The sequence below is a fragment of the Grammomys surdaster genome, unplaced genomic scaffold (assembly GCF_004785775.1).
Source record: "Grammomys surdaster isolate TR1022 unplaced genomic scaffold, NIH_TR_1.0 219, whole genome shotgun sequence".
NCBI classification, from domain to species: domain Eukaryota; kingdom Metazoa; phylum Chordata; class Mammalia; order Rodentia; family Muridae; genus Grammomys; species Grammomys surdaster.
Window position 1 is genome coordinate 3494542 of NW_021604664.1, and position 14666 is coordinate 3509207.

Below are 14666 nucleotides of genomic sequence, written 5' to 3' on the forward strand. Positions count from 1 at the left end.
TATGAACAGGTGCCCTGCACAGAGTCAAGGACTAGACACAGGGCACAACTCAAGGAGAGTATGTGATGGCTAGTGTTATGTTTAATAGTTTAAAATTTCTGTGCATGAGAGATCTTTAAAGAAAAAATGAATTCCAAATGTTATGAGGTGTTGAGGGTTGATTCTTAAAATTGCTTAGTTTTGTACATTTTAAAAAATTTGTTGGTTATGCAGGGTGATACATTTTAAAGTCAACCTCTGTTTCTTCCCCTATAGTCAAATGCTTTTTTGCAGGACATGACCTTCTGCTTGCATAAGAACAGATGTAACTTTTGTGTTCTTTGCCTTTATAAACACCATACATAGGAGTCTGTGGGCTAAATTCAAGAATTGAGAGTCCTATATGTAGAGCTGACAAGAGTATATGAATAAAAACTTTTCCTTTAATAAACTTTATTAATGATCAGTTAGGTGAGTGTTTGAATGACCCTGGATCATAGCAGTGGGATTAGGTGTTTTCCATCTAATGGAGTGCTTTTCAACCTTGCTAAATATTTGACATTTTAATACAGTTCCTCATTTTGTGGTGACCCCAAAACATAAAATTTCTTCATTGCTACATTTCCACTGTAATTTGCTACTGATATGAATTATTGTGTAAATATCTTTGGAGAAGTGTTTGTTAAAGAGATCTCAACAAACAGGTTAAAAACCACTGATGAGTGGATTCCAATGTGTGGAAAGTATCACTAACCTGTGGGTTGTATAGTGGATGTGCATTCAAGGTTCTTAGTGTGGGGAAACGATGCCATGTTGGAGTCAATAGAAGGAGGGCTGGGGACACGGGTGCCATCTCCAGCGCTGGATATACTTGGGGTGGTGCTGCCTGCCTGAGATCACAGCATTTGGGAAGTGGAAGCAGACAAGGGTCAAGACTGTTCTAGAGTGTGTTCATGCCAGCCTGGGAATCATGACATCATGAAGAAATGATAGATGAAGAAATGGGATGGGAGAGGATAGATAGTGATGAGAGTGAGTGGAAGGAGTGATGGAGAGAGGGGGGAGAGGGAAGAGAGAAGAGAGGCGGAAGGGAGAAAGGGAGAAAGACTAGGAAAGAGGGAGAGAGGAAGGAGAAAAATGAGAGAGAGAATCTCTAAAACAGAATAGTCAGGTGAGGCGAGCTTCCGGGAGGGTTACTAGTATAGGAAGGAACCTAAGCTGCAATTAACATTGGAGACTAATTTGGGGACCACAGTAAAGACAGACTAGAGCATGACAGCAGAGGGGAAGCACACACAGTCCCTGTGATATGAGGTGTGGGTGAGATACTACCTGTGTCCTAGGGAATACCTTCTAAGGACACTTGGTTCCTATACACATGTCTGGTTAAATCACAAGCCTGCCAGAGTTTTTCCCCGCCCACAGGTGTTCAGAGCTGGGTATTGTCTCTCCTTCAGGTGAGTCCTGTTGTCTGTCTGAGGTCTGGCTTGTGCCTAACAACTTGCTCTGCAGAACCTGAACTATCCTGGGTCCTGACATGAACCTCAAAGGTGAACTGCGGGATGGGAAGGGGGCTGGCTGTGAGTACCCTCCATTGATTGCTTACCATCTGGTTCTGGGTTCCTTGTTTCTGGGCTGGGCCAGTGGCTCAGAGTCTCCAGGACCTGGCCAGCTGGGCCCGCAGGAGTCCCGAGGGTCCCCGAATCTGTGTGTTTGTGTGTGTGTAGTGATGGTAGGTGGGTAAGTGGAGCAGTTGTTGCCATGTTCACAGTGCAGCCACTGAACTGTTTCTCAGATGAGGGCGTTGACAAGCAGCAGTGGTGGCAGTGATTCCCCCAAGAGGCATACTTAGTGCAAGAAGCTACATGAGGGAAGCGTGTAGCAAGGCTCTTCCTGGACTCCCCTATAACTGGGCCATTTCCAGAAGCTGTTGTCCACCCAGTTCATTAACTCAACATTAAAATGCCTTCCCAGAGATGTGTCTTAGTTGATTTTAGATCTTACCATGCTAACCATTATGTTTAACCACTACAATCAGTTTGGTAGGCTTTATGTGGCTGGAGTTTAGGAATTCCTTATGTACTTTGGATTATAGTCCTGTATCATAGACTGTCTTTTGCAATCAGTACATTTCATGTTTTTTCTTTGCATTTATTATAGGAGAAAAGTATTGATTTTAAGGAAGGGTAGCTTTAATCATGACTTTCAGGTATCTGCCCTTAGCATTGTATCTAAAATGTCATCACCAAACCTCTCATGGTCTCCATTTCCTCCCATGTGGGCCTATAGTAAGTGCTTTGCATTTAAATCTGTGACTTAAGCTGCATTGAATTAACATTTACGAAGGCAGAGCAATGTTTTACCTTTTTTAAAAATTGTTTTTGCACGTGATTGTTCAAGGGATCCAGGGCTGCCATTCATCCATTTTATTAGCCTCAGTTCTTTGCTAAAGATCAGTGGACTGACTTATTTGTGTCTGTTCCTGGGCTCTCCTTTGTGTCCCACTGGCCTGTTCATGTAGTCTTTCAAATACTGTGTCCCCACAGGTGTGAGTCCCCAGGCTTTCTCCCTCATCTTTGTGTTAGCTGTCCTGGGGACTTTGCTTCCACCACATAACACTTAAAATGAGTCTTTAGTTCAGACTGAGTGTCTTATCTCAGGCTGACGTAGGATTTACTAGGCAGTCAAGGATGATCTTGAAATCTTGACTTTCCTGCCTCCCCCTGCAAAGTACCTGGATCAATCTCTGGCTGTGTGTATGTTAGGAAAGCCACTTTACAAATGGAGACAAATGCCCAGATCCAAGTCAACTTTTTGATATTTACAAAATACCCTTACTCTATTGACTCTATACTGAAGGCTGGGAAGGGTAGGACGGCATCGTCACAGCTTTGAGTATTCCTGCAAATGAACTGTGGTGTCTCCCTTCTACTGAGGTAAGCTATGGGAGGAGGGAGAATAGAATCACGTGATTTACTTGGCTGTTTTCCAGTTCCAGCATCCTGTTGTCTGTCATGGCTCCTTCTTCCTCAGGGCTGAGTCAGCAGTGGTCCTTCCTCTGTCAGTGCATGGCCATTCTGAGTGCCACATGTCCCCTGACTCCTCACTATCTTGCACCTCCCTGTCCCTGACATCTACATCACTCTAATTGTTCCTTTCATGCTACACTTTTGTCTGACACACAGCCTCCATTTGGGCACTACTTGCCTCTAAAGCTTAGCCCATGACCTGAACCACAGATCTATGGACTGGAATCTAGATACTGGGCCAGCTTTCATAGTATCTGAGAGCTACATCCTTATCCTCAGGCAGCAGGCAGAGGCTGAGAGGGAGACTGGGCTGGCATGGGCTTTTGAATTCTTAAATCACATAGCCAGTTACAAGCTTCCTCCAACAAGGTCATGCCTACTCTAACAAGGCCACACTTTCTAATCTTTCTCAAACAGTGTCCCTCCCCGGTGACTAAGCATTCAAATATATAAGCCCATTTGTGTCATTCATATCTAAACTACCACACAGTCCATTTTCACAGATGTGATTTTAATATGTGTACATGTTTCTCTACTCTCAAGTCACACCCATAATCTTATAGGGTAATAGGGTAACTCCTTTCTTATTTCAAGTAATAAGGATTTTATCATTCTTTGCTGGACGGGTGATGCTGGACAGATGATGGAGCCCTTTATGGCAAAGCATAGGCTGAAAGAAACCTGACTTATATAATATGGAGTCACTCAGAGCGGGACAAACATGATTCCAACAGTCACAGAGTTACTACTCAGTCAGCCATGCTGTCTTTAGGCTCACTGATGTCTCAGTAAGTCCTTGGAGTATGAAGGGGTGAGGTACTCCCTTGTTGCTATGGGAAGAAGGTTTGGAGACACAGTGGGAAGGGAGAATGGAGTTGTGGTGATATAACTGCAACCCCTCAACCTGTCATTGGGAATGCTTTCCTAGGATCTTCTCTGTCCTTTCTTTACCCCTCTACCCAGTCCTTTAGTTTCCAGCTTTCCTTCCCGATGTATGTTAACAGTTATTAAGTAGTAAAGCATGTAGAGTACATAGTTTGATAACTTCTGATGTCTATGACCCAGTCTTCAGTCAGGATAAGGAAGTCAGTTCCTCACTTCTTATGGCCTCAGGTCAGACACTAGTCATTGCAGTTTTTCTGGGGTCCTCAGAAGACCTGGAACTCTGCAGTGGATGTCCATTCCGTTCAGACCCCAGTTCAGGACCTGGCCCCTGCCTGGAGCAGAGATCTTGGCATCTGACATCAAGATAAATGTCTTAGAGATTAATGTGTTCAGTTATCTGAGGCACTTGACAAATTAGTTCCTGCTCGTAAGCTACTCGCATTGTTTAATCTCTTTTAATTCCCAGTGAAACTCAGTGAACACTGTTTGGTATGAGTAAGCCAGGGACCAGGAAGAGCGCCTGCCACAGTGAGCAGCATAGGACATAGGCTCGGAGATGTGAGTCTCCGTGTAAGTGAGAGGCCTGGTGTGTGGGAGCCTACGAAGTGAGTGTGCTAGGAGAAGAGCCACTGCAGGGGAGGCCCAGCCCCAGAAGTTGGTGCAGTGCAGGATGTAGAGAGGACTCCCACCAGAGGATTTAAGCCTGGAGTTTGCACACAGTGGTGGCTGGTGAGCTGTGTGGCCATGGCTGCTGTGTGGAATGGCTTCTTAGAAAGGGCAGGCTCCTGGGGAGCAGACCAACCAGGAATGTGGCTGCTTGTTGGGTCTCCCTATATGCTCTGGGTATCCTCAGTGCTTGACAAGAATGTTTATTGAATATTGTGCAAGTGATCACGCTGTGCGGAAGCTGCTTGTCCAGAGCCTGTCTGAACACACGTAGCAACTCTTCATTCCATGTAGAAGTAGTGACTGATGCTTGGTGAGAATTAAACAAAACACAACAGCATAGCCTTGGCTAGTCTGCATCTCAGAGAGCCCCACAGCTGGCTGTGACTGTGGTTTTGATTTGTGCTTATGGAATAGGAAGAAATGCCAAGCTAAAATGCCTTACAATCTTTTATCCCTTTTAAATGAGCTAAGGAATCCTATTTTGTATTTCCTCAGTTTTCAGAGTTCATTGCATAAATACATAAATGTATAATATAAACATCATGTATGCATATATATGTATTTGTATGTACATGTATACATGATGCATATATATGTATAAGTACACACACACACACACACACACACACTCTCCAGGTTGTTCTGGAACTTAAGTTCTTGGCTGAATTTGAACTCACAGAGATCTTTGGGCTTCTGCCTCCTGAGTTCTGGAATTAAGGGCCTGTGCCATCATCCCAGCTCCTCATATATTCTTTTTTTTGGATCTAGTAATTGATGTTTTTAAATTTTGTTTTGTTTTCTCATTTTAAAAAAATAATTATTTTTATTTTTTAATTCTTTTTTTTTTTTACACATTTTTTACAGTCCAGACTTTATCCCTCTCCTGGTCTTCCTCAGACTGTTCCCCACTTCTTACCTCCTTCCTCCCTCTGTCTCCAAGAGGATGCCCTTACCTCCCCACCCCCAGGCTTCCCCACTACCTGGGGCCTCACGTCTGGGGCATCTTTTTTCACTGATGCCAGACGAGGCAATCCTCTGCTGTATATGTGTCTGGGGCCTCATATCAGCTGGTGTATACTACCTGGTTACTGGCTCAGTGTCTGAGAGATCTCGGGGTCAAGGTCAGTTGAGACTGCTGGTTTTTTTCATGAGGTAGGCCTCCTCCTCAGGTTCTTCAAGCTTTCCCAAATTCAACTACAGGGGTCACCAGCTTTCACCCATTGATTGGTTGCTAGTATCTTCACCTGACTCTTTCATCTTTGGTCTCTCAGAGGGCAGCCATGCTAGGCTCCTGTCAGCAAGCACACCATAGCATCAGTAACAGTGTTAGGAACCCAAGCCTCCCCATGATCTGGATACCAATTTGGGCCTGTCACTGGACCTCCTTTCTCTCATGCTCTTCTCCATTTTTGTCCCTGAAGTTCCTTCAGACAGGAACAATTCTGGGTCAGAGCTTTTGACTGTGGGATGGCAGCCTCATCCCTCCACTTGATGTCCTGTCACTCCACTGGAGGTGGACTCTACAAGTTCTCCCTACCCACTATAGAGCACTTCAGCCAAGGTCCTCCCTTTGAGTCCTGAGGGTATCTCACCTCCCCTGTCTCTGATAGACTCTAGAGGGTCCCCCTACCTCCTGCCTCCCAAGGATGACTGTTTACATTCTTTCTTCTGGCCCTCAGGGCTTCACTCCTGTTCCCCTTACTAGCTGATCATGTTCCCACCTTCCCCTCCATGTCCCCTCTCCCACCCAACTCCCTCCTTCCCTCTGCCCATCATGACTGCTTTCTTCTACCCCTGAGTGGAATTGAGGCATCCTCACTTGGGTCTTTCAGCTTGTTAACCTTCTTGAGTCCTATGTGTTGTGTCCTGGGTATTCTGTATATTTTGGGCTAGTATCACCTTATTAGTGAGTATATACCATGCATGTCCTTTTGGGTCTGAGTTACCTCACTCACAGTGATATTTTCTAGTTATATTCATTTGCATGCAAAACTCATGCTATCCTTGTTCTTAATAGTTGTGTAATACTCCATTGTGTAAGTGAACCACCTTTTCTGTATCCATTCTTGTAGGGTTATAGGGTCCCGTGTCCTTTTCACCATAGGGCACGGCCCCTGGGGATGCTGGACATGGGGACTTTGACCACACTTAGCATACACCATCACTGAGCGGGTGTTGGGCAGTAGGGAAGCCCCAGGACACCTCTCCAGGGGTGGTGAAGCACAGTCTGAGGCACGGGACAGCTAGAGCTGGTCCGGGTTTCAAGGCAGGGGCCATCTGGTTCCCAGGTTCTTGGAAACCCAGGCACCATTGGGAGCTGTGGAAGAGCTGAGAACAGAGTGGGGTCTGCAGGCTGGATCTAGCAAGGGACTGAGGGGGAAAAGGGGAGCACTGGCTAGCCCATTTGGGAAAGTCCTTGGCTTGTTGGAGGCGGAAGCAGGCTTGGCTTGGTTGCAGCTGTGGCTGGGGGCACAGAGTGGCCTTTAATGGGAGATTTAGAAGGCAGCTCTGTAGGTGAAGGCCATCTCTGTGGCTCCCCACGGTGGATCCCTGTGTGTGGGGTGAAAAACACTTCATGGTTTTAAGGCATTTATCATCATGATGGAAAGTGCATGTGTAAAACCATACCCCATTTCTCAGGGTGGGCCTGAGGTTAAATACTTTTTGCAGGGAGGAGTGTCTAGGAAGGAAATCTTATTGGCTAAGCTCTCCAATCATTTAGGTACCTCATTAAAATGGAGATCTGTCTTGAGCCTATGTGACCTCACATTCTTTACATGTGGAAGGGCTTGGGGCATTGTCCTTATGAGACTGATGGCCACAAATCTATGGGGAATGCAGCTATTGACAGGGGCCTGGTGCCCTGGAACAGGTGAGGTGCCTATCGTCCCTTCTGGATTTCCAGACTTTCTAGCCTTAGCTCAACTGGGAACCAAGCTACCTTTAGTACCACACATTCTTCTATTGTTGGATTACTGGGCTCTTTCCAGCTTCTGGCTATCACAAATAAGGCCACTTTGAACATTGTGGAACATGCCATTGTGGCATGGTGAGGCAACTTTTGCATATATGCTCATGAGTGGTCTAGCTGGGTACTCAAGTAGGTCTGTTTCCAATTTTCTGAGGAACCTCCAGACTGATTTCCAGAGTGGTTGTAGCAGTTTTCAATCCCACCAGCAAGGGAGGAGAGTTCTTCTTTTATCACATCCTTGCTAGCATGTGTTGTCACCTGAGTTTTTGTTCTTAGCCATTCTGATTGGTGTAAGATGGGATCTCAGGGTGGTTTTAATTTGCATTCCTCTGATCACTAAAGACTTTCAACATTTATATAAGCACTTCTCAGCCCTTTGAGAATCTTCAGTTGAAAATTCTCAGTTTAGTTCTGTGGTCCATTTTTAAATTGGGTTAGATTTCTGGAGTCTAACTTCTTGAGTTCTTTGTATATTTGTATTAATTGCCCTCTATCAGATGTAGGATTAGTAAAAATATTTACCCATTCTACAGGTTGCCATTTTGTCCTATTGACAATGTCCTTTGCCTTACAGAAGCTTTTCAGTTTCATGAGATCCCATTTGTCAAGTGTTGATCTTAGGGTCTGAGTCACTGGTGTTCTGTTCAGGAAAATTTTCCCTGTTCCAATGTGTTTGAAACTATTTCCCAATTTCTGTTCTATTAGATTCAGTGTATCTGGTTTTATGTCAGGGTCCTTGATCCACTTGGACTTGAGCTTTGTACAAAGTGACAAATATGGACCTATTTTTATTTTTCTATATACAGACTGCCAGTTATATCAGTACCACTTATTAAAGATGCTTTCTTTTTTCCTTTGTGTATTTTTGGCTTCTTTGGCAAAGATCAGTGTTTGTGTGTGGTTCTATTTCTGGGTCTTCAATTCTATTCTATTGATCAACCTGTCTGTTTCTCTACCAATACCATGCTGTTTTTTATAACTATTGTTCTGTAGCATTGCTTGAAGACAGCGATGGTGATTCTCCCAGCTGTTCTTTGATTGTTAAGAATTGTTTTCACTATTCTGGGTGTTTTGTTTTTCCAGGTTAATTTGAGAATTGATCTTTCCATATCTTTGGAGAATTGTGTTGGGGTTTTGATGGGGATTGCATTGAATCTGTAGATTGCTTTTTGTAGGATGGTCAATTTTTCTGTGTTAATTCTACAATGGGAGGTCTCTCCATTTTCTGAGGTCTTCTTCTATTTCTTTGAGTGACTTGAAGTTCTCATCACACAGATCTTTCACTTGTTTGGTTAGAGTTACCCCAAGATAGTTTATATTATTTGTGACTATTGTAAAGGCATTGTTTCTCTAATTTTTCTCAGCCTATTTATCATTTGTATAAAGAAAGGCTACTGATTTATTTGAGTTAATTTTATATTAAGCCACATTGCTGAAGTTGTTTATCAGTGGTAGAAGTTCTCTGGTTGAATTTTTTGGGTTGCTTATGTGTCGTATTGTCTACAAATAGCAATACCTTGATTTCTTCTTTGCCAATTTGTATCCCCTTGTGTGGGACCGGCTCCAGATGGGGTCCCACGAGGATCTTCAGCTTGGCTGACGATGGGATGCGAATGGTCACTGCCTCTGCCTGAGAGTGGTCCCAGAGGGATGGAGTACAGACATGGAGAGTCTGCTGCTGCCTCTGCCACCGACCATATCTCCGCAGTAGAGAGGGGGAAAGTGTTACAACTCTTTGAAGAGTGTTACAGCTTTTTGAAGTGCTCTGGTGAGGCACTGGCTGGCCAGTGAAGAGGGGAGGGTCCTCGACAGAGGCTTTCAGACAATGGGATGAATCTCGCATGCACTTTACTTCTGAGTTGGGCCAATATATACAGTTTGTGGTGGGTTAAGGTCCTGCAGCAAGTAACCCCTATTGGCTTGATCTGAGAGCTTGGGGATGCCTCATCTGCATGTGGGTGTGCTACTCCTATGTGACTGATGGCCATAGGCCTCTCTGTGGGAGGGGTTGTGGGGGGCTGAAGCTCAGAGAGCCAGAGGCCCAGGAAGAGCTGAACACCTTCTATCCCAGGGGGTCTCCATGGTTCAAAGCTCATTTGATCAGGTGCCTGGCAGTCTCTCACAGCTCACTGCCCCACAACTCCCCCTTTTTCTTTTATAAAGGAGAGATGTCATCAGAATAAGTGTCTCCTATGTTGGTAACAGTTTGATACTGAACCAAGATCTGATTGGTAGTCACTTTGCAATGCTACTCATCTGTTGTTTTAGAAACTGAATGAGGCAAGATGCCAAGAGAAGCAAGGCTCCAATGGCTAGTAGGGGGCCAAGGAGGGGAAGAATCCAAGCCATCAAGGGGTTAGAGTACCAAGGGGTAGGAGTGTTGTGAGCATAGCATGCCCGGAGGTTCCCCCAGAGCTCTTTGAGCATTTGTACATCTTGTTCTACCAGCCCAGATTCATTGACATAGAAGCACCATCCCTCTCCCACCAAAACACAAGTCCCCCCTTGTCTAGCAGTCAACAAGTCCAGGGCCCTCCGGTTTTGGTGAGCCACTCCTGCTAAAGAGGTTATCTGGCGTTGAAGGGACTCAAGGCTGTCCATAGTAGAGGCCATTGCCTGGTCAAGCTTGTCCTGGAAGTTGCCAGCCTGATGCTGTGTTTGAACAAGGGATGCTCCAGCAGTTCCAGTAGCACCAAGCGAAACAGCAAGGCCTAGTCCAATGAGCAGAGGGATGAAGATCTCTCTCTTCTTTCGGCTTCCTCCCATCTGCAAGGTGAGTTCTTTGGGTTCGTAGAGATAAACCTGGGGGATAACAATCACGGGGGCCAGGAGCCCTGAAAATGAGGGTTGATACAGGCACCTGTAGTGCATTTCCACCAGAGGAGGGCAGGAGGGCTAACACATACTGATTTGGTAATGGTGATGTCATGGGCACATGTGAGATGGGGTTTTGAGGAGGGCCCTACAAGGCAAAGAGGTGGGGGTAGGTCAAAGAGAGGAATATCCTGTGTTTTCCTTGTGGGCAGGGGTCCATGGAGGTCATAAAGGGAAAAGTTAATGGGAATGGCTGTTAATAATGGTCAGGAGAGAGAGGCACAGAAAAAGCATTGAGAAAAATTGGGGTGGATCATTAAGGGAAGGAGGCCTGCTGCATATTGGATGTACTGTAGCTAGGAGAGGGTAGCTTGTAGTTCCTCCTGAGACTGGTTTTCCTGTTGGATAATATTAGCATGGGTAAAGACAGACTTAGGGGCAGGGACAAGTTCACAGGAGACATGTAGGTCATCTATGGGGTATCTGGCATAGCCATTGGAGTAAAGTTTACCCATGACTCTGGTTCACCAACGTTCATTCCATGGATCACTGATGGAAAGCTGAAAATGAGTTTTAAGGTTGGTGAGCATGGTGTCACTGCGGCTGGTGAATTCCATCCTGCAGCTCCAATATCTGCAACCTCCATATGTGGAGACCTCCTGGAGACATTCACCTGTGTTTCAGTAAGGAAAGCAGAGAAAAGGGCTGGGGATAGTGGAGATGGATTCCAGGTGTAGGGGAATCTCAATCCTGGTTCAACATCCTTCAAGTGGGCAGTCCTGGGTTCCTATAACTTTGTTGTGTCCATTGTAGGTTTCCCTAGCATAGAATCTCCAATGGTATGTGTTGGGAAGGCTAGGGAGAGGCTGGGCAGTAGCAGAGTTAGCGTGAAGGATGACAAAATCTGCCAAGAGAATGGAGGAGAGGGGGGATTGTGGAGAGCACATGGCCTTGTCAACTGTCGTCAGGTCATAGATGTTCTTCTAGGAGATCCTGCTGCTCCTCTGGGCATGGTGTCTCCTTTGCCTTCTCCTCCCTTTCCTTGGTTCTTGATCTGTCAGTGAGAGTCGGGCCATCTTCTTGGCTGATGGGGTGGTGTCAGAAATTTCTTGCAGGGACCCAGAGAGACTTGGGCTGGTCCTGTGGAAAGACACAAGCAAAACTCCTCCAGGTTGTAAGGAGGGGGTCTGGTCCCTTCCAAATTCCATCCAAAGGATCTCACCATCATACTAGGATAGGGGGAGCTAATTTTGGTATGTGCCAATGGAGGGAAACAGGAGAGTGTTTGGAAGTTTTGTAGATGTTAAATATGTTTAGGGTAGTCAGGGCCATCATTAATTGTACATTACAGAGATAAATGGTGGTTTGTTGTTTCAGGAGTTGGGCCTTCAGGGTCTGGTGTGTTGTGTTCTTTCTATTATTCCTTGGCCCTGAGGGTTGTGGGGAATTCCCGTATGATGGGCAATTTCCCAGTGTGCACAGAAGGTTTTAAATTGAGAGCTAGTAAAGGCGGGGCCATTGTCAGTTTTTATCTGTTGGGGAATACCCATGATGGCAAAGGTAGAGAGCATATGAAAAATTAACCTTTTGGAGTTTTCACCTGTCTGGGCTGTAGCCCATATAAAATGTGAGTAAGTATCTATAGTGACAAAAAAATATTTTTGTCTACCGAATTGGGGAACATAGGTAACATCAACTTGGCATAAGGCATTAGATTTGAGGCCTCGGGGATTGGTGCTCATGGTTTGTAAAACTGGGCGGTAATAAGGAATGCACAAGAGGCACAAGTCTTTATTATCCTTTGGAGCTGAGCAAGGGGGATTTGGGAGAAGCAAGCATGAAGCCCCTTTAGATTTGTGTGTGTGCATGAATGAAATTGGTCTGCTTGCTCAGTGGAGGCTATGAATGTCCCTGTTGAGGCAGTTTGGTCAGCGAGTGTATTTCCCTTAGATATAGGACCTGGCAGGGGACTGTGGTATCGGATGTGTTGGATATAGATGAGGGAAGGTCTCTCCTCTAGAAGGGCAGAGACCTGTGTGAGTAGAGGGGAAAGTGGGTTGTCATCTAGTTTGACAAATGATCTTGACAACCAGGGAAACAAATTGACAGCATATACACTGTCTGAAAAGAGGTTAAGGGAGCCTTTGACTTCTTTTAGAGCTAGGTAAACAGCATATAGTTCTTTATATTGGGAGGAGTAGAGGGGGAGCTCTTTGAATCAGAGGATAGGGGGTTCATCTTCAGGGAAGTAGTATATTACTGCTGCAGCTCCCCTCTTCCCCCCCATTGGTAAATATCGAGGGGCTCCTGCTATGGGCTCTCTGGTGAATATTTGGGGGGTAGCCATCGTAACAAAGGGAGGGCAGAGGCCCATTTTTCATCAGGATAATGGTTGTCAATTTATCCTGGGAACCCTATTAAGCTGATAGCAAAGTGGAAATGATTTTCGATTAGCCAATGAGAGGGAGAAGAGGGTGACAAGAATGTCAGGTTCTTTTCCAAGGGTTTGTAGGGCTCTATCTCTGCCATTTTTAATCATATTGGTGAATGCATCCACTTCATTTAAAACTCGGGATGCACCACCCATTGGGGTACGGAACCATTCTAGTACCCCCTGTGGCTGGTAAAGGGCTCCTACAAGGATGGGGGAGGAGTTAAATATAAGGAGATGTACAGGTATTGTTGGGTCATATCTAGCAAGAGCTATATCTTTTAGGGCTGAATTGACAGATTTTAGGGCTTGGACTGCTTCTGGGGACAGTGTCCTTGTGGAGGAGGGACTTTTATCTCCTTTCAGGAGGTTAAAGAGGGGTTGAAGGGTGCTTGTGGGAAGGTGGAGCCAGGGTCGAAGCCAATTGAGGCTGCCCAAAAAGCTCTAGAGGGAGGTGAGAGTTAATTTTTGAGGGAAGGATAGGGGTTGTATTGAAGTAAGGGAGATCTCTACTCCTAAAAATGCAATGGGAAGACTAAGTTGACTTTCGTGAGGGGCTATTTTAAATCCTAGGTCAGATAGGGAAGGTGTTAGCTGGTCCTTAGTTTGGGAGGGGGAAGTAGAAGCATCCCCCATAAAAGAACATCATCCATGATAGACATTGAGTCCTTTGTCTAAATATGGTTTTAATGCAGTGGCTACAGCCTCCTGACAAATAGTAGGACTGTTAGCCATTCCCTGTGGAAGAGCAGTCCATTCATATCATGAGGCTGGGCCGGAGTTGTTAATGGGGGGGCACTGAGAATGCAAAGCGTTCACAGTCCCGGAGGTGGAGAGGGATGAAAAAAAAAACCAGTCTTTTTGTCTATTGCTAATAGGGGAACATTGGCAGGAATGGCTGAGATGTGGGGTAGCCCTCTTTGCAGGGAGCCCCAGATTTGCATGGTTTTATTAATTGCCCTCAAATCTTGTAATAGTCTCCACCCCCTGAGTTCTTTTTTATAGCAAACACAAGGGTGTTCCATGGACTGTGGGAGGGGTGAATGTATTATAGAGACAGCCAATCAAGGCAGGGAGTATTAAACCTGACAGTGGGTTCTAGAATTGAGGGTGATTTGGAGGGGGGTTATTTGGGTCTCCTTGGGTACTATTTTTTTTTATAAGTAATATCTTCCATCTTAATGTGATCTCTTCTGGTTGGGTGGTAAGAACCACGTCTAGGACCTGCAAGATATCTCTCCCTAGAAGATTAGTGGCCACTTGAGCCACCAGGGGGCATATGAGGTCTGTAGCCCCATCCGGGTCCTGCCACCTGTAGGTCTGCTTGGTGATCCATGCATGAGAGGCACCCCCTATGACTAGGAGCTGTGGCCCAGGGATCAATTGCCAGTCTTGTGGGACTTCTTGCTGCCTTAAGATTGTCCGATCTGCCCCAGTATCAATAAGAGACTTGAATGGTTTATCATCTATTTTAATGGTTAGCTTTGGGTGGGAGCCTTCTGAGATGCTGAACATCCATAAGTCTTCTATGGGAGTAGCTGTCTCTCTTACTGTCAGGGCTGAGGGTTGCCCCGTTTGAAGTTTAAAGGCTCTAGTGACTTACTATCCTTATCATATCGATAGGTACAGTGCCTCCTACAGTGGAAACCTTTTCTGCAGTGGAGACAGATGGCCTTAGGGGGATTAGAATCTGTTGTAGGAGGGGAGTTTAGTGGGCATTCATCTCTCCAATGTCCTGCCTCTCCACTTTTAAAACAGATTCCTTGTGTTTTTACTGCTGCCACAAATGCCTGAGCTACGGATGCAACCTGGTGTGATGAGGTTGCTATTTCTTGGGTTGCTGTTGGGAGCCGCGGCAGGTGCTGGCAAAGTCCGCCATCGCTAGGTG